Below are 21,266 nucleotides of genomic sequence, written 5' to 3'. Positions count from 1 at the left end.
ACAGCAGCTGGAATCCGGAATAGGAATAGATACAACACACAGAACCAGCACATGGGTAAAAAAAACCGGGTGCCATGCGCTAGTGTTTCAAAAACTATAGCGTGACAAACGAACCGGGCTCCGGTCACGCACGGACTTTAAGGGTGGAAGCTATGGAAGGGAAGCTGCTTTGTTGTACACAGGATGGAGCGAGCCTTTGCACCGTTTGCCGACGAACCGCTGGCTTCGTGGACGAGGACAAAGTTTGGAAATTGAAATTCATAACCTCGTCACCGGTTTCATCGTTGATAAGCTAGTTTCCATTCCATTTCTCGTGGCTTTTTTATCCCTTTCATTCTCTCGATCTCTTTCTCTCTCTCTCTCTCTCTCTCTCTCTCTCTCTCTCTCTCTCTCTTTCGAGTGGGTGGATCGGTTGCGCTCGTCAGTTTTTGTTGCTTCCACCTTCAAATGTGTCGCACACCTTCATCAGACTGTCCACTCCTGCGCTCTCCTACTCACCAGCCCATCAAAGCGTATACCACATATCGCAGAAGCGTATCGTTTTCCACCCGGGCAGAGTATGATATGGTGACCAATTTCCGAATCAATATTTAATCAGGTTCCGAGCCGATATCGAACTCCCTTTTCCGTTAGCCTTTCCGCTCCGAGGGGCGCTGGTCAGCGGGAGACTGACTGACTGTGTGCCACGAGCTGAAATTGGAAGTTGTCAACCGCCGCAACCTAAAACTGTGCAACGTACCCCAGCTGGGATAACTTTTGGGAAAGCTAGAGCATAACATATATTACACCGAGGGAGGTTGTGCCCTTTCCCCTCTCCCCCACCCTCCCTCTCCCCTCCGATCGCACTGTAAACACGGCCCCATTTGTCAAGGGAATTGGAAACATGACCAATTACATCAGCGCCTTGCAGACGACGATGGTTGAAGCCATTCGGATCGGGCGGAACCGTGCGAGTTGGAAGGTTTGGGAGAACATTTTTGATGTATGACCCCAACAGTTTTGCCCCCTCCCCCCCTACACCGCTCCGGGATGGGATCGTCTGTGGAGGGGTTGGGGGTAGCCGTAACAAAACGTTTTTGCGGGCTAGGTTGAGGTAAATACGTATCATTACACTGAATTACAAACACATAACGGGCGAGGCGTAGCGTATGTGTAGCATGTTGCGAGTCAGTGGGGGATGATAGCTTCGGATAGCACTCCGAAGGATCGGTCGGTCGGTGCTGGGGCAAGTATACAATAATCACATTACTTCATCAAACATGAAGCACGCTTACTCAGGGCGGAAACGTATGGCGCCACGTGGGGTAAAGTTTCCCATGCACCAGTTGGTTGGTATTTAAACCGCTTCCTAATTGTCATGGAGGGATGAGTGTGAGTCGTCTCCGGGAGGGGGTGGGTTTTGGTTTGGTTTGGTAAAGTATTTATTGGGATTTAAATTCCCAACACGCAGCACACAGACGGGTGGGTATGAGTGCCAGATGTGTGTGTGTGTGTGCAGAGGGGGTATGTAATTATCATCGCATCGGATTTGGTTTCGCTTCGGGGAGTAATGATTACGAAATCATAATTGAAATGCTGCATAAAATGGGCGTTTGGTGCGTTTTTAGTTGTGCTTTGAGCCATTGTTATTTCATAGCAGTTTTGGTTTAGATTTTCTCCCCTCCCCCTCCCCCTCTCCCTCCCCTCTTTTCAAAGCGTGTTAATAGTTAAACTAGTCGGGCAGAACATTCGCGTTCAATTCAATGTTGTTTTCATACATAATACTAAATAGCTTTAATGGCCTAACATTGATTTGGGGAAAGGTGTTCAGCTATGAACGTTTTAGGGTAGCTTTTTGATACTGCAACTTAATCGTGTTTTACTAAATTTAATTAACTATATTTATTGTACAAATCTTTATACAATGTTTGAAGCAGAAAAGACAATGCTCCGCTAAAAAAATGCCTTGTTGAACAACGCAAAACAGAATATTCCAACACAAAGAGGATACAATGATGTTAAACGATTCTTACCCTTTCGAACATACATTAAGCCATCACGACATGCACGAAATTATCCTTTCTTATCAATACAATTATCCTGCTGTAAACACTTTACCAAAATAAACCCACCAACCAACCAAGATGAGCCAACAATGGTACCGCGTATCAACATTCGATTCGATATCACTATCGAACAAGCACTATCATAGCGCCCAAACGGCGTCCTGCTCGCTCGAAGTCTTGTGTTTCTTTGCCATGTCATTGCTCTCCCTTTGCTTCTCATCAAGCCCAGCCCCAGCCCACTCTATCGCGATAAATCAATTCACGCAACGATGACGGGGCAGTATCCAACCATGTGTAGGATAATATATTTATTTATCAACTATCACACACGCGCCGCACATGATGCAACCTTTCTACCAACCCACACACTCACACACATGGGCCACATGACCCGGAGGAGAGGAAACTGGCTTTCTAGCTACAATCAATACCGAACGCGGGAAAAATAGATCCGCGGGTCGCTTGTGGAAAGCGGTGAACGAGGGTGTATTCTCGTCGCTAGTTGGCCGTGGGGGAAGGAGAGCGTGTTCCGAAAGGAATCCCATTCTGGCGCCGAAGAAATGTAAAGTCATGCGCTAGGTCAAGCAGCTTGAACGGGCTGGGAAGAGCAGTTATTAAATCACAACTTCTCATGTCTTTTCCGTTCTCACAGCACAACAATAGCAGCAAAAAAAACAGAGGAAAATAAAATGCTCCCTCAATGGGTGGGGTGGGTGGGGATCTAATCTTCTCTTCCGCCAGTTGCTTTGGTTGTATTTAGCTTTCTCTGTGTGTGTTTTCCTTTTCCAGCTCCCGTGATGTTGCCTCACATATTTTATGGAAAGACATGTGGCGTGACGAAGGCATTGTATTTATGTTTATGTGTGTTTAACAAAGAACATATTCACACATACTTTCTAACACACACACACACGCACACATACACACATACGTACGAACACGTCGTTGCGCATTTAAGCAGACCCTTTACCGTCTACAAGCCAATTACGTACGAAGGTTCGTTGGTGCGGGAAGGATGCTCGTTACGCTCCGTTTGGCGAAACTAAGGAAACCATCTCAGTACCCTACCCGTGAACCCTCAACTCTCTCTCTCACACACACACACACGCTGTTTGGGAGGAAAAGTGGCTTGTTTGTCGGATTTTTATTCAATTCCTGCTTGACTGAACTGAGCAGCAACGGAAGCGGTTGGAAAATCGCGCACCGCGTATACCTCGAGCGAAATTTGATTTATGATCTCATCTTCAGGGTGCAGGAAGCATATGGAGTCCTGTGGACTGCTGCAAAACGGGATACGGGGTGCGGGTGGGTGGATGTGTTGTTTCGATTTTACCGCCTCCCTCGCCTGCCCCGCACTCTACTGGGTCGGAGCGATCCTCGTGTTGTTTTGATTTTATTGATTGAGAGAGCAAAAACTTTCGACTGCGGCCCACTAGGGGGAGGGGGCATGAAAAATTGGAAAGCAAATGGCAAATGAACCGATCGGAGCGCTGTCTCACGAGACCCCTAAATGCGGTCAATTTGCTCACGGTTGAGAAATGGTGCAATGGTGGTTCGCTATAGTTTATCAACAGAAGATGAGGGGAAAGTTTTCCATCCCTTCGCGCATTGCCCGCCCCGTCTTGAGGGAGTTATAAGAGTTTGTTTGACAGATAACAAAGGATGACGTGTTGGTATTTGTTATGCCACTGTGCTGTGCTGAAGTAATATCTGCATGTTTTGTTAGGTTTTGTTTACGACGACACGTTGGTTCGATCTGTCCCGGAACCACCACCAGCAGACAGAGAGACAGATAGAAACAAAGTGAAATGAAACCCCGCAGCCGAGCAAAGTGTGAGGTTTTGGAAGAAAGAAATTATTTATTGGTCGTTTGTTGCTCGCTGTTCGGCCGCCAACAGCGGTTGCAGTCGTAAATGTGTGCCTGGTAGCTTGTTTGAAAGCCGTGCGACAAGATTGAAATGGAACCAGTGCTCGGAAATGCTGTCCGTACAGCTGGCACAGTGACTGTTTTTCTTTTCTCTCGTTCTCTCCATTTTTCGTAGCCATTTCGTTGTGGTTTTACACAACTATTTAATGGCAAAACAGCGAGCTACCGTATGGAGCCAACAACGGAACAGATTGAAACAATGTCATGAGCAATGTGCAATCAACCACACTAGACGGTTTAGTTAAATGGGTAATGGGGAGGGGTGGGGGGGTGCTTTGAAACGAAAACTGGAATACATTGTGTCTCAGACGTGTCCCCGAAGGATGATGTAATGTATCTCGCATGTTTCGATGTCTCCTCATATGACTCACGCGTAGTATGGGACAGATTGTTACTGGCGTAGCTTGCGATCTCTGTCACATCGATTTACTTGCATAACTGTAAATCAGTTTTTTTTCCTCCAACGACACACACTCACCCCGAGAAGCATGATAGTAACAGTAAAAAAAAATGGGAGAAAATGGTTACAAACCGCACGCTGGCACGTGGCAATGATCGATAAAAGCGTAAACCTACAGACGTAAAGACCTGTCGAAGGACTGGATCCAGTAGACCCACCACCTTACAAAGACGACCGGATCTAGTGTGCGTGTGTGTGTGTGTGTGTGTGCATGGAGTCCCTTTTTTTCTTTAAACCACTGATTCCGATGATGTACGTGACAGTGGCAGTAAACATGTGTCGCTAAGAAGGTACGGAGTGGTAGGCGGGATAAAAATGTCGAACCCTCGAACACATCGTCGTACGGGGCACGATAGAATCTGGATAAGAAATCGTAAACAATCGCTCACACATACCCACACCTACTACAAGCCTTGGCACGACAGGCGGGGCCTACTTTTGGACACGTTTTCAATCGCGGTTTCTTTGGTTGTGTGTATGTGTGTGTGTGTGTGAGTGTTTGTTTTTTTATGCTTCTTCTTTGTGTCACTATTGGTCGCCTTTCACTTTCGCTCGTTTTGCCCGTCGCTTTGTCTATGCTACCCTGATCGAATCATCGACCGCCACTTCCGCTTCACGCTGGGGCAGGAAATGGGTTTCTTTTTTTTCCTTCTTTGCATTATGCTACATTCAACCGTTGGACGTTTTGTTGGTCGAATCGGGAAGAGAACCTTTTTTTCATTGCAGGGTTTTCACGAAAGGAGCAGGTAGTTGGTTGTTTGATAGAATTGTGAGTTAGTAAAAAAATTATAGAATGGGGTATTTTATGAAACTTTGCTGGTGTTTTGAATGAAAAAGTTAATTTCAACAATTTTATTTCAAAAAGATTTTGTTGCTTTAAATGGTATTTAAAATCGAAAGATTTTAATGCAATATGATTAAAAAATCTAATATGATTAAATAAATTTAAAGAATTGTCTATAATTTTCATAACTTGTGTGTATCATGTATTAAAAAGCTTTTTTATAGAAGATGCAAGGGACAGCTTTATTCAAACTCGCTTGAAACTGGCAAAGAGGCATCGGTAAACAAAAAGAAACAATCAACGATAAAGCAAATACGCGCCGCAATTGAAGTCGAGCAGGCTCCGACGGTTGCATGTGTGTATGCGTATTTGAGCCTGTTATGAATTTTTCTCTCGCCCGTATTATGTTCAGCACTTTCTTTCTCTCTCACTCACTCCACCGCTTCACGCACCGTACCGAATGAGCAATTCAGCACACGAACCAATCGGAAGAACTTTACTTTCCCATCCAGCGGTGGTGTAAGATTCGATTTTTAAAAATCGATCAACCACGCCTGTTGGATCGGGCGCGACGCCCGTCTTCCGAGCACGGCAAGAACCCTGAGGTTGGGCGCGCGTTCCCGTCGGTACGTGTGAAGCATGACCTAGAAAAGGGATACTTTCGTCAAACATTCACCGACTTGGCCGAGGTATTAGCGAAAGTAATATCCTTTATCCTTGCGAGAGCGCGCGTGCCTTGCCTTCGTGCCCCTCGTGAGGAGGGAAATGGGAAATGGGAAAATATGCCTGTCGAGTTGGGTTGGGTAAAATTTGATTCTTAGAATGAAAGTGCGAGCCATGCGAGAGCGCGAGAGAGAGAGAGAGAGAGAGAGAGAGAGAAAAAAAGGGAAGAAAAATGCTCCTCCAGCTTGGCACTCTGCATGAAACCCCTGCCATCTCTCCGCCCCGCACACCTGTCCTCCCCGTGATAGATGCCAATCAGCCGAACGATGAAGCGCAGCGCGCGCACGCGAAAGTATCGAGGCGAGGCTCACATTTTAATCTTTCTTCTAATTCATTGAACAATTTCCAATTTCACGGGTATTATAAAACTTCCACTTTCACCGTTTGCGGCCACACCCGCGTGGTACTTTCGAAAGGTTGGCGGCTCGGGAACAAACAATATAACCCTTCGCATCGGTTCAGGGCCCCGTTTCGTTCGGAGCCCTTGCGGCGGATGCTGGCGGATGGGATGGGCGCAGGAGGCGAAGCAAACCAAGCAACGAGCCGTTAAATCTATTGCGCTTCATCGTTTTATCGTTTTCAGTCGCCCATTTTTGGCTAAAAATATTATCGACCATCAGAATGGGGAGTAAAGGGAGGGACACGCAGCAGCCGTTAGGCTTCCCGTTTCGGTAGAAATATTGAATGAACAAAATTGAGCCATGGGTAGAACAGGGTGTAGTGGAAAGGGTTGGTTTTGGGTTTTGTTGGGTGATTTATTTTTTGCCAAACAATTTACACCGCTTATAGTTGGACGATAATCTTTGGAACGCAATTGCTGCCCATGTGGTGGAGTTTGTGAATAAAAAAAAATAGGAGCGAGTTTCTTTTATAAACAGTACAACGTTTAGATTCGCTATTACACATGCTTACGATTTTACTCAATTTGCTCTTTAAATCAAGAAACAAAATACTGCCAAAATTACTACCTTTCCCACAAATAAACCATTCTCTCTAAGGCGCAAAGGTAAATCAAAGCTCGAGCCAAATATATTGCCTTTTTCCCCGAAACGGAAAAGATTGATACGCTGACCCTAATCGAACGAACACAAACACCCGCGCACAACAAACAAAGCTCGCGCTCCATTTCGGTGAAACGCGTGAAGCGGAAACAATTAGCAAATCCATAGCTTTTGCTCTATTTCCAATCAATTGCCCGATAGGCTTAATCCGGAAGCGTTTAGAGATTTATAACTATTCCTCTCCCCCTTTTTTGCACCCATTATCAGGCAGGCTGGTGGTGGAGCTGTAGGCGATGTTTGTGTGTGTGTGAAGGTGTTGTACGATTTCCACCAACACTCCATTAGCCTATATTTGTTGGCCTTTTTTTTGTGCTGGCTTTTCTATCTGGTACGCCAGCCGGAAGATAAATGGACATTCTAAATGGCACCGGCCTTGCAGTGGCAAGAAATCAACGATGACACGGAAAAACACTCCCATTCACACCCGTGATCGAGCAATACAATACAAAACATTTGCTAAATGTAGAAACAGATTTACTGCTTAGAGAAACAGCTCATATGACCAGATAGTACGTTATTTTCGCAAACAATCAAAGCTGATTGACTGCGGCAGCCTCTGACAATGAAGGAATGGTACTAATGAAAGTAGTCGAAAGCTTCAACTGAGTTCTCTAGAAGTCATTTGCTAACCCGACCCAAGGGTAACTCATCAATCTCCAATCCAATCCAATCATCAATATCCCTCTCATACGCACATTGAACATAATTAAATAAATTTTTATTTCAATGACTTACTATTTCTCTATCTCTACTTGCTCAAGAATTCGGCAAACATTCGATAGCCTTCTTCGTTTCGTGGGGCGGAGTAAGCGTACCGGTAGCCGGAAGGGATAATACGATAAGGCAACGAAGGAAAACATACAAACAGCCACATTAGCACAGAACCAAGAGCCGCATTTGTTCATCCTCCATCCATCCATCGCCTACTACACAACACATCATTATCAGCTTAACATTAGCTCGTTTGGCCGGTGGCCGTGGATGGCTGGAGTGGCGGCAATCGGGAAATGTTGGGTCGTGTTTTGCTCCGATAGCACGTGAGCAGCGGGATCATCCATTCGATACATGCGAAGGGTGCTTGGAGGGATGCTTCTCGAGATTGTTTCCCTGCCCGGGTGTCCGGCGAAAGGGGGCGATGGGAAGCAACCGGGACAGGGCAGCTTCTTGGAGCTCGTTATAATGCGGCCCATTATTCAAACAAGCCCGAATTGACAAGCGGCAGCGATGTCTTCGTTCGATGCTCGCCCGGCACAGGCCGTCCGTGTTGGCTTGCTGCTTGAGGTTGTTCTCCTGCTACCGACACCATTAGCCATAGCCGATAGCCGCTAAAGCCGCGTGTTATCTTGCTGACCTCAATTGAACTGCGATGAGGCAGTGCCGTGTCCCTCGTGCCTGTGCCGCGTGTTCCCTGCCCTGATCAAGCGGTGTACGAATACGGGTGATCATGGGAGGGTTGTAGTGTAGTGGGGTTTTCCCAGGCTCGGATGAGTGTTTGTGGGCAAGCTCGCGAAAACGTTCCTTCTGTTCAGGGGGGGGGGGAGGAAGCGAACACGCAATCGCTATCTCGTGTGGGTAAGGTGACGAGCATAATGACACACTACACGGAAGGCACGACGATGATGATGATGGATGAGATTTCAAGCCAGTCGATCGCGTCTCGATACTATGCGTGGCATGACAATTCCATTCTTGCATTCTCTCACATTCGGTGGGTCGTTTTTGCCCCCCCCCACCCCCGTAAGCTTGGTGAAGGCTTTTGCGGGCCACACTTTGTGACGCAAACATGCTGGCATGTGTGACATCTAGTGGGTTGGGAATGCTTCGCAAATGATTGAAGACACATCCCGTGTGCTTTGCCATTGCGGCACGTCAACAGGCCCATTAGCTTAAGCTGGCTGGCCGACGGACGAGTTATTTCCTGCAAGGCAGTTTTTTTTGGCGACGAACTCGGTTAATGCCTGCGCTTACTGCATAATTGTGCTGATTTTTGCTGCTACTTTCAGCGTGTAAGATTTTGAAGGTACTTTCAAGTGTTCTTGTATTACGAGCCTTCTTAATTATGTAAAAGAAGAAATAAATATTGCAGCAATTTAAAGCATCTTCAGCGGTGGCACATTGAGCACTTTAAAAAGCAGGCAAACAAGAACAAAGTTCGAAAAGCCTAATTTATGGAAGCCACAGCGCGCCAAGCACATCCACATCCCACAAACAGGCGCACGACAAATCATTGGCGTGATGGTTTTGTTTTCTGCGTTTTGATTATTTTCCTCCACACATCCCCTCGGTCCAGCCCGCTCATACTGGGGTTCGGATGAAGCCGCATCCCCCCCCCCCCCCCTAGGCAATTACGCGTACCATCATTATAAGGCCATTTCTTTCCAATTTTCCTTCCCATCATACCCTGTCCTTAGCGCAGGCAAGAGCGCGAACCAATTTTCACCGCCATTGTGATTGTGCGAATCTATTTCATTTATTATTTTTTACCGACTGCACGACGGATGGAACAAAATGCACAAAGAAAGAGGAAAAAAAATAGAAGAAAAACAGCAAATCTCTCCCCTCTTTAGTCACCTCAGCAAACCGACGAGCATTTCGATTGAACGTTCAGATTCATCTCATCGCACCATGGCAACCATTTTCACGCTTCGCTGGTACGTGAGGGGATCTTTTTTTGTTCGGGGGAGTTTTCTTCTTTGTCGTCTCCGGTTGAAATATGAATGAGGGGGGATCGTTGCGTAGAGCGGGAAAACAAAATAATGCACTTACACTCACGTACTGACACGCGTACCGTGAATTTGGTCGCAAACTTGGCAAACGCACGTTAGCTCCGTCGGGCCCCGGGTGTGGGGTGGATTGTGAGAGGAATGAATTGGGGTGGAAAAAGTAGAACGAAGAAATAGTAACTGAGAGCTGTTTAATAAAATAAGCCATTTTTTGTCATGAGTTTACTAGCTCGGTAGTGAGATGAAAAATAAAGAGCTTTCATGTGAAAATCGTTCACAAGGCTGAGAATAAGTTTAATACGCAAAGGAATAAGTGTTGTGCTTTAGTGATCATATTGGCAGGAGTGGATGAAATAAATCATCATTCTTGATTCTAAACATGGATTAACCCCCTTGCAATAGATCATTATAATTTAGGTTATTTTTAAAACGGCCCCAATGTGTTTGGGTTGATAGAGAGTTGATAGAGCTAATCAACATCAAAGCAGCATATACTTCAGCCAATCGCCTTTTCACCATATGTTCAATGAAATTGTGACAATATTGCATAAGAGGCAACGCACAGAAACAAACTCATTCCTCTTCTCCACTCTAAGGTGTAATGAAAATACCTGATTTCCTGCCGTGCAAGCGCAGCCAATCGACGGTTCGCCTTTCATCGGCCCAAGCTGGGAACGGTGTCGCAAACGGGGATCGTAAACTAAGCGCAAGAGTCAACGGATATACCACCACATGCACACACACACACACACACACACACACACACACACACACACACACACTTGTCTTCGGAAGCTGTGTTTCCCCCACTCCGGGTTTTCAGCAGCAGTCTTCCTGCCACTGGCACCTCATTCACGTGACTCGTTCGTGATCGCCTCGTTAAGTATCAATTAGCTTCACTCATTCACAGCTGGTTAGCTTGCTTTGTTTACCACACTTTGGCACACACACTCACATACACATACAAGCGCACGCACTCACTTTGCAACAGACACGCTACACGCTTCGTCGCGGACAAAAGTCAGAGGCAAGCAAAGGAAAAGAAAAACGTTAACACACTCGTTTGTGTGATTAGCAGCAGGGTTGCACTGTGCACTGTGTCACCCCAATCGCGGGACAGGCAGTGCGAAAGAAGCCGTAACGAATGGTCCGGTTTGCGAATGAGATGACTATTAGGCAAATGGCAAGTGGATAGCATAAGTAAGTTGAAATAAAAGAAGATTAACTGCAATCAAATGCACATTAAAAGTGATGGAAACGAAACAAATGCAACTCCTGCTGCTGTTGCTACTGTCACCGCTGGTGAAAAAGACATAAATCAGTGTCAAAGATCCCTGCCTCGAGTTGGCCCGCGTGCGATGGAGTGCTGCTCGCAAATGGACAGCATCTACAGCTACTGAACGTCAAGCTTTTGTTTGTAGAAGGCACAAGCAGCACAAGAAGAAACAAACGTCGCTCAAAACACACACTTGCTATTTTTTCGCTATTTGTTGTCCAACGAAATGGGGATGTGTATGTGTGGGTGTGTTTGTGTGTAGCTTGATCTATTTACACAGCACAGAGTGAGTAAATACACCAAGAACACCACTTGCACTAAGTGCTGACTCTGAGGCGATGGCCTGCCCGGGCAGGAACTTTATACGCTGACAGCAAAACTTTTGCATTTCTTTCTAAACTCTCTCCACGCACTACACGGAAGACAAGCAGTAAAAAAATCCGACCAACGGCTTACAGTTGTTTGGGTGTGTGTGTGTGTGTGTGTGCCTTCGTTTCGCTGCTGCAACCCTTCCTCCGCCGGGGTGTACTGCTCCGGGGCGGTTGAGGTTTGGAAATGAAATAAGACAGCCCGAGACATGTTTACATTGGGAGCGTGTCCCTAGCACCAGCGGTACGAAGCGGCAAACGCGAGGGTAAAGAACCATTGTTGGAAAACATTTTTCGTTTCGTCACAGTTTGCAGAACGAATCGCGCGAAAGACGGCAAAGGAACGAAGGAAGGGGACAACTTTCTTGCCAGCTGTTTATCGATGAACGTACGAATCATCGCATCACCTACGAGGGTGTTTCTGTGTCACCCGCTTATGCTTACGCAAACAGACCCGTTTGAAGGCGACCCAGCACAGGATAGAAGGCGCGCTCAATTGCACCCCCCGGAACTCACTCTTATGTAAAATGTTTTGCTGGCTCATCGAACGTGTTGCCTAATTTTACATCACCCAAACACGAGTGACTCCGTAATGCAAAATTTCGCCTAATTATTCTTTCACTCCTAAGAGCACACACCAACACGCACACACACACACTCTCACCTTTCCACCAGCAGTAAGCTTTTCACAAACCTCGAATCGACGCACAAGCACATGCACACAGAGCTTTTTGGCATTCGCAGCGACAGCGGGTGCTGCCAATTGTTGGCGGTTGGCGCTGCGTATCGGCGGACGTCTCAGAGATAACTGACCCGATCGTGTTTGGCTCGGGCACTAAAGAAGCCACCGCCACGAGCTTCCGGCAATGGCTCAGCTTCCTGTCACACTCTCTCTTTCTCACCGTGCGTGTGTGTGTGTGTGTGTGTGGGTGGGTGTGTACGTGCGTATAATGTTTTCGTGCTTTTTTGGATGCTACTGCTTTGCACTGTTTGCGGTGTACTGTTTGTCGGGTGGTACTTTCTTCCCCAAGCTGGCTTCAGCGAGCTTCTGCTTCTGTTGCGAAGGTGGTAGTTATTGCGAGAGAGAGCGAGAGAGAGAGTGAGAGAGAGAGAGAGAGAAAGAGAGAGAGAGAGAGAGAGAGAGCTCACATTCTCTCATATAACAACCGGTCGTATGTGTTACGCCTTGGAGAGTCCAACAAGTTAAAATCCCGAATTTTACGTTACGAAAAATGCTCACGGGATGTGAAAATTGGAACGGAGCGAAAGTAGGGGTTTCCCCTACGGTGCTCCACTGCGAGAGCGCGCGAGTGAGAGAAAGTAACAGGGAAACGCAGCCCAGCGCTCACTAGATTGGAAGTCGCAGGGCAGGAGCGCCGAATGAGAGAATAAGAGTGAGACCCAGGCCGTGAACGGTAACAATAAAGGAAAATCCCCCCCTCAGTAACTCATCTTCTCATCCTTTACTCACGGGAAGGCTGATTGCGTGTGTGTTTGTGTAGCTAACCGACGGCGCTTGTTCACAGGTGGTAGATTTCGGGCGAGCTGTTGCTGGTTGTTGCTGTTTCCGTTTTGTCCTCCCCTTTGCCTACATCTAGCCATCTTTTTTTGGGGATCTACGCGTCTTGGATTTTGACGGCACAAGGAAGGTGTGCGTGCCGTTTGATTCTATGATGGGAAAATCCACTTACCAGCAGGGTAGTACCAAAGCTCCTCGTGGACAGGTTCGTTTTGCCCGAAGAGCTTGCAGGACTTGAATGATTGTCCCAAACGCACGGCACCACATCAACAGCATTTCAAGTCTAAAGACTCACTTTGACAACACACAATCAATAACGCCGGATCGCACCCCGCTGGTAAGCAAGTGAGCAAGTAAAAAGGCAAGCAGCACGCGCCACGCCAACAAACGCTAACAAGTTCCACCGAATGCCACCGCTTAAAGGCTTAGGTGACTGGTGACACACATTTTCCCGTCCGTGTTGCTTTACCCACCCCTAGTGTACTGCAAGGTTCCCCTTTCCGTTCGGAAGAAAACGCCCATCCGTTTACACCCATCAATGCCGCACCGCCTATCTCACCGCGGGCGGGGAGGCAGCCCACCCGTTTCTCATTCATGGCCAACTCGGCTGATTCCACTTTAGGCGTACCCCTTGTTGGTGCCTGCAAACGGCAGTGGCATTAATTTTCCGAAACGCAACCGAACGTGCGCGGATGATGGCGCGCTTCCCTTCGCTGCAATAAAACCCCCAGCGCCACCCAGCGCAGGACGAGCATAAGTCTTTACCATCCCCCGTTTTTTTTCCCCACTTCCCTCTTGTACGGGGGTTCGGTGCCGAGCAAAAGCAGACGAAAAGGCGGAAAATTGATGAGGACAGGCGTAAAGTGCAGAAGCCGCGACTGGGCGCAGCGACCTACGATTTACGATGTTTTTCGTTTGATCGACCTAAAGCGCTACAGAGGGAGACAGAGAGAGAGAGAGAGTGAGAGAGAAAACGCACAGAGAGCAGCGGAAAGGAGCAGCACAAGGAGTGTCATTGCAAGGAACGAAACGACAGTGGAGGGGAAGGGACAAAAAAAAACGATTTTCGGGTAAGTGGTGGCTAGAAGCAAACGAGCAAAAACCATCTCGTTCGAGCGCGATTGTTGGATGGTATTTGAATGAAATTGGAAACTAAATACGATCGATTACTCAAACGAATGAGGCCATCCGATGGTATCAACGCACAGACGGCAGACTTCTTCCCAGGCTCTGTGCCCTCCCTCCCAAGCCATGGACAACAAAACCGTTCGGTAGGAGCAGAGCATTTCACGCGTTTGATTTGTGTCTTGGGCAGCTCCTTCAGTACTGTGAGCTCCGGTGGTGTTCGATGGGAGAGAGGGAAAGGTGGTAGATAAAATGTCGACCATCGAAAGACACTCCGCATCGGTCGTATCATTCTTCCCATTAAGCCGAAGCGGAATGAGTGGGTCGGGCATGGTAATGATTTTTATGTTTACGGCACTCAACGCCATCCTTCGCCCTTACTCAATGGTGCTTCAAATCAAAACCGCCGGGGCGCCGAATACATCACTACTCCATCCCCAGCTGGGTGAGTTTTTTCGTTACAGTGATGTGGCTGTGTGTGTGTGTGTTGTTGATTTCAACAAATTGAATTCATAATGATTTGCTCGACATTGCACGGTTGAATCGATTGGATGGATGATTCGGTGCCAGAAGCCGGGAGCGATGTATCATTCTTTCAAGTCTGCCCTCCTCTACCTTCGCGTCCCATTCCTTCACGCCATCAGTCGACGATAAAAGATCATCTTTCCGCTTGGCTAGCGGCACGATACACACGTTGCACCAGGGCAATAACACAGCTCCACATAAATGAGTGATGTTCAATTAGGTGTAACCACTCGGCATCGAGCATGGCGAGGGGAGCGAGCCATGAAAACAGGCGCCGCAGCAAAACCGGTAGATGGATGTGTAAGTGATCCACGGAATGGGGCACATTTGTCTTCATCAATGCGTAATATGAGCTCGATGGTAGATAGCTGGCGCAAAAGTGAGGTCGCATCGGGTCGACGCGCGCGCTTTGTATCACCACGCACCAGGCGTCTCCATTGACTGTGCTGTTAGTTTTGCCGTTGCGTCTGTACCGTTGCATTGTTTCACGGTTCGAGCGATACGAGATACAACTAGAGGGGAGAAAGGAGAAAATAAAAAGAACAGCACCACACCCAGCCACAAGCAACAATGTTTAGTTTTGCAGCTCCAGCGGTGGCGCTCAGCGGAAAACATGCAGCACGTACGCCCGGGCAAGGCCAAACATGCCAAAGTCTAGGTCTCGGGAGGCACGTCAGACGTTGACTGTCTCTGCTGGCGAGGTGGAAGTGTTTTATAGTTTGCTCACACTACAACGGAAGTTCGTTTCACTCGTGCCCAGCTGATATGTGAGATGCTACAACAGCATTACACTCTGTGAACCATTCAACCTTCAACCTTCAATCCCGTTGTTCTTTGACGAATGGTAGCAAACTGTCCGTAGTGCGGGCGTAGTTCGAGTGTAGTTTCCAGCCTTCCTAAGCATGGCCCTGGCAAATATTTTACCTTTATGAAGTTTCAATCCTGTGCAACAGTAATGAACTGCTTTTAATGCAGTTTCGTTTGCTAGTTTGCGAGGCGTTTAAGGTTTAAATTGTATTCCGCCGACCTTTCCTCGTGTCCTGAGACATCCCGTCTGATAAATCCCAGGCATCGACAGAGTATACTGGGGAACGCGCAATACAAGTGTCACGTTACCAGGCACCTCGAAGCCACAGCAGCACACCAACAACGAACTATTTCCCCCTCCACCAGCTAGGATCATTTTCCCGAACAGCATCAAAAACTTTAAATTGAACGTTGTTTTCCGCTTCCCGGTAATTAATGCAATGCACGGTTGAAATGGTTCATAGCTCAAACCGCTGCAAGCTTAGAAATAGTTTGCCGTTGCACCCGTTTGGCCCCTGTAAAATTGGTCCATGTGCGTAAGCAGGGTAGAACAAACACGATTGCTATCGAAATTCACAATTTGGGGTGTTTATTTTTATATGCTTCCACTTGCCGTGCTGCTTGAAAGGGCCACTAATAAGCTTCCTTCGCTCGTAAGCCTGGACCTGGACACAACCGGAAGTGCTGCTTCGTAAAACTTCCTCCTCATTTGCAAGGGAACGAACAAAACGAACAAAAAGCCGACACATTCAATGTCAGAAGGGAGCTTCTTCCGGTGCGGACGGAATCATGCTCGAGATGGAGGTAGTTTTTTGATTTTTTTTTTGAGAAGGATCAAGCAGGGTGAGTGGAAAATTGGGCACTATTTTCAAAAACAAAAAGCAAAAAAAAAACACAAAAATGTTCTTTTCTTGTTTTTTTTGGGAGCTTACATGCTGTCCAGTCTGGTAAAAATAACAGACACACACTCAAACACACACACACACACACACACACACACACACACACACACACACACACACACACTTACATTTCAGGTTCAAGAAGGCCAAAAATATCATTCCTGTAGCAGGAAGTGAAAGTTTTTAACCAAGCGGAAAACATCATTTTCTCCGACCTTGCGCTATGTCGCTGCTTGCCAACGGGCCGGGCAACCAAAGAAGCAGCCGAAAGGACGCCGATAAGCAGCCCTGTGTCGCTCCTCGTACTCGTGTGTATAAAAGGACAGTTTGATCTAATTACGTACGACGACCTACCATAAACTTGCTGCTTCTTCTGCCCGAGTAACGTTACCTCTTGCTCTACTAGATTTTGTGTTCTCCCTTGTTTGCTTGCTTCTCGTCACTCGTCGCTGCATGAGATTGAGTTTTTCTTACAAATCTCATTGGTTTTTTGTTTCGAGCCCCATGTCCATGTATCCAAAAGAGAAGGCCCGAAAATGAATCCGTTACAAGCACACTCTTCCTTCTCGCTGTATCTTTCTCTCGCTTGCTGTAAATAATAGACCGTACCGATACCGGAGAAAACGTTAACGATGACACACGCATAAAGTTTACGGTCTCATCGGGTGCCCTAGTGCTGCACTGTGATCAAAACCCCGAAAAATGACACCGTAACTAACCGTCCCTTCCGGTCGATGTCCGGTTGGCAATCTTTTCTACACCATTAAATTTCGGTTTATGAGCGTATTTTGTTCTTCTTTCTGCCTTGCTTGTTTGTTGGCACACCCACCTCGTCGCCAGCAGAAACTGTCTGCCTGGTTGACACTCATCAAACCTGCGCCAGCCTTCGGGTGAATGTGGGTGTGCACCGGTGAAAGTGTATCTTGAAAATTCCGTCACAACGATGCAATGATGTTGCGGGTGAGTTACCTAGCAGCACAATTGAGGGTGTGGCGCAAAAACAAGAGCAAAGAGCGTTGAATAATGACGACGCTTTCCCACGTCCCGAAGCGCTGCGCAGGAAGCAAAAATGCATTAACGTCTTAAGCCGAACCCTTCGGTGGGAAAGCAAACGTCACTGCTATTGGAGTAGCGTTTCATCATCTCAACCTCAAAGAAAACCATTCGCTTCGCTCATGAAATTTAGTGACCATGAATCGCATCAAATCGGTTGGTGGAGACGCCTGGTGCTCCGTGCGCAACCGGTATAAGCTTTGTGGTACTATTTACGTTACAAACTGATGCTTGGTCGTTGAAAAAATACACACTTCCCAGATTGGGAAAGCGTGGCTCATTCATGACTTTCCCATCGTGCCGGAACATGCCTGTCCTGTGAGTGGGACAAAAAACTGGCGAAACTACAACGATCCAACCGATAACACGCTGGCGCCTTCACCGTCTAAGTACAACGAAACGTTGTGTTTTTTTTTCGCCGCTTCCATTCTTCCCACTCATCGGCCCGAACTGGCCGGGATCGATAAAAAGTGTATCGCGGAGCTGCCGGAAGGATGCCTGCCAGCAGTGGCTGGGAAGCTATTTGTTCGCGGTAAAGTGGTAATGAACGTGAAACACCCTTGCGCGTTTGATTGGCGAAAGGAAGTGAGTGTCTTTCGAGATGACAAAAACAAAAGGAAACGGTACCTTTTGACCATACCGTTGGGATGGAAAGGGTTGCAAGACGATGATTTATTCATCACTCTTTGCTTGGTGTGATTTTGTGTTTCGCAGATGACACTCCGGACGGTCAATATGGGCAAAGTCGAATGGATAGACTGGAGATGGTTTTACGGTTGGCTGGCTGACAGGAAGATGAAGGTGTGTGTTTGTTAGCAAAATTATCCTTTACTTTAAATTATCCAAAACTGTCCTTTCTTCCTGCACCATCTGCTGAGTCAGGTAGGCTACTAATTCTTTCGATTTTTATCAGGGGGAGAAAAGAACAAAAATAACTGCCAAACAAAGGGGAGGATCGTTGCATGACAAGCAGTTTTCGCTTGGTTTCAGAAGGGAAATATGATGTGATTCAAATAAAAATTGTATTACAATATTGGAGAGTATTATTTTCTCACCTTTTTTAAATAGACATTGAGCCTGTTGGGCTCATTCGCCTCTTTAAATTGTTCATACCTGACAAACGGTATCGCTAAAGAAGTCTCGCTCTGAAGCTTTCAAAACGCCTAAAAGTATGCAAATCAATGCAATGAAAGTTATTGCATGAATTGTTTAGGAAACGATAAGATAAGAAAGGATAAAATGATTATCCCTTCGTTTCACTGTATTCATTGCTGTTTTATCAAGAATTTTCATGCTGATAGATGTTTTTTTTATATACACAAGAAAACTCTGTCTGTTTCTAACTAAAAAAACGTCTTGCAAGAACCACTCCTACCAAACGGTACTGCACCAGGCGCACACTGTTGCTTCGGCTGCAATTATAATTAAAGTGCACGATGAGTAAGGATACTTCTTGCGAGTGGAACATAAATGAATGTTGAAGGGAAAACAAATTGCACTGGAACGAAGGAACAGTGCACCCCTTCGCTGCACCGAGTACACACTCCATCCGGTTACCTGAACAAACGGGCAGCGAACATGCATCAAAATTTATTGTCTTTACCAACCATAATTTATGTTGCACCGTTTAACGAACCATTAAATTGAATGAACGAAGCTCCCGTCCCGTCCCCCCTGGGCAAAAGCGAGTGATGAGTAATTGCCACAATCGCTTGACTTTGGGAGCTCGCCCCGTATCGTATTCTATCGATTAACTCTCCGTTGATAATTAAAACGTTAGATACTGTTTTGAAAACATTAAAATTGTATAAAACTGCAAAACGGAACTTTTTCATCGCACACAACAATGTACTCAGAGTGGTAGAAAATGGATGTCAAACTATAACATCGTTTTACGACCGATGCCAAACTCTTGTTGACTTGTTGAGCTAAACCGCATCGACTAGCAGTTTTCTCTACTTTCACAATGCCATCATCGACAGCAAATGGTGGCAAAGCATCGACAGTTTTTGTTTGTTTTCCAAGGCACCGCCGGAGTACAATGCCTTCCATACGGTTTTCACTATCAAAAAGGCATATAAATCATCCATAAGAAGCTTCGAACGCTTGCACACGCACAATATCTTGGAACGATCATTTCGACATTCGGGAAATATATACCTTGCAAAAAGTTAAAGAAGAAAAACACACCCAAACACCCATACATAGAGAAAGAGAGAGAGAGAAAGAGAAAGAGAGAGAGAGAGAGAGAGAGAGAGAGAGAGAGAAAGAGAGAGCAAGAAACAGTCGTCTTGATGGTTGGTCCGTGGAAAGGTTTCCGTTGCGTGACTGGAGGTCGTAAAAAAGGCTTAGCATTTTTTTTTTTGTGCTGCTCAAGTGAAGAAGAAAAGAATCCGAACGAAACACAAACGTAGATGCAGCAGAAAAGCAGCAGCGATCAAAAATAACAAATTTAGGCCCCATTTAGGTACAACGCAAAGCGGGAAGCGTGCCGGGGTGAGCTTTTGCAAAGTCCTTTTCCGACTCTTCGACTCTGGCTCTCAAAAAAAAAAGGATCAACTTGTAGCAAGTACGGTCACAATGGTTCGCTTGCCCACTGGGGGAGACGCAAGAAGGGTTTTTTGGGCTCGTTTCGCTACACGGATGGGAACAGCATTTCCCTCTTTTCGGTCACCATTCACCCCCTTATTCTGTGCGCACAATGGTCTCACAAAGATGAGTGAGCGAGATAAGTACAGTTGATTTTACCGCTTCAGCAACCTTAGAGTGAGAGGCAAACGCAGTGCTACCACGCTGCAGGTGAGTGGTGCTGCTTTGGAATGCTTTAAGCTACTGTTAACACACCCTGCATAAGAACGGAAGGTGGTGTAGTGTGCGTGTGCGTGTGAGAACTCTATCCCCAATATCGATGACAGAGGACCGGTTAAGGGAATCATAAAGCTACCCCATGCGTTTCTTTGAAGCCGACTCTACCCGAGGTGACTCCAACATTAGAGAGGCAACAGTTTCTTGGTGCTTTTCCTGTTTGCTACCATGGCCAGTAGTTCCCCTTCTGATTTTAGAGACTGTCTGTGTGTGTGTGTGTGTGTGTGTGTGTGTGTGTGTGTGTGTGTGTGTGTTTTTTGATGTTGTTGTTGTTGTTGGGCGTTCAAGCGCATTAAGAGTGTGTACCGAAGGCTGGGAAGCGAAATGTGATTTTATGCGATTTTCGATTGAGACTGCTGTCTTCGTTGTCCAACCCCGTTCGAAGGGTAATGTTATGGGGGTTGAACGAATTTTACCCAAAACCAGGAATAAAGTGGAGCAAGACCATTGCCAAGCCGTTTGGTGTCGCCTTGACAACACCAAAAAAAGGGCGAACGGGAGATGGCACATTCAATGAGTTTTCGGGCTGGTGACAGCGAATTTAGCAGCCCGTTTTCATGCCCCTTCTCGGCACCAGCGTACCAAACTCCGCCCGTGGATTGGTTGGAAGCGTTGTAGCTAAAACCGGTAACAGATTAAGCGATTATGAGGCAGTGAAAAGGGAAGCAAGTTGTAACGTTTGAGGGGAGAGCGTTTCCCTTTTATTTTGCATTATTTAGTTGAGCAAAGCCGGTAAGTCGGTTTGTAAGTTGGCTGAAACGGCGCATAAAGTAGGTCGTACTTGAGTGCAGCATGAAGTGGGGTCGGGAATTTTGTTAAGAACTTTTTAAGCAAGCGCTTGGAAGGTTTGGTGAAGGGGAAATGATACTTTATTCGTTTACTTCAGCACAAAGTTATGCCAAATGTGTTTTTAACTTATCTTGAAGTGATTGGAACTGATAATTTAATGTTAAATGCTAGTGGCTAAGTAAAGTTTCGTTAAATTACTAGCTTCTAATGAAGACTTAAGACGATAAGAGATTTGTTATAGGAAAGTATCAATGGCATAATTTTAAAGATCTAATAGGAATACGACCCGAAGATGTTGATAATGACGATTAACA

At 46.4% G+C, this 21,266-nt stretch overlaps 1 protein-coding gene across 8 annotated transcripts in view; it reads right to left on the bottom strand.

Annotated features, from left to right (window-relative positions):
- The window catches only part of LOC121603549, a 161,407-nt gene that overhangs the window by 75,306 nt on the left and 64,835 nt on the right, over positions 1-21,266 (bottom strand). The gene's annotated exons all lie outside the window — the stretch shown is intronic.

Source organism: Anopheles merus, chromosome 2R (assembly GCF_017562075.2).
Source record: "Anopheles merus strain MAF chromosome 2R, AmerM5.1, whole genome shotgun sequence".
Classification (NCBI taxonomy): domain Eukaryota; kingdom Metazoa; phylum Arthropoda; class Insecta; order Diptera; family Culicidae; genus Anopheles; species Anopheles merus.
This window is presented reverse-complemented; position numbering and strand designations above follow the sequence as displayed.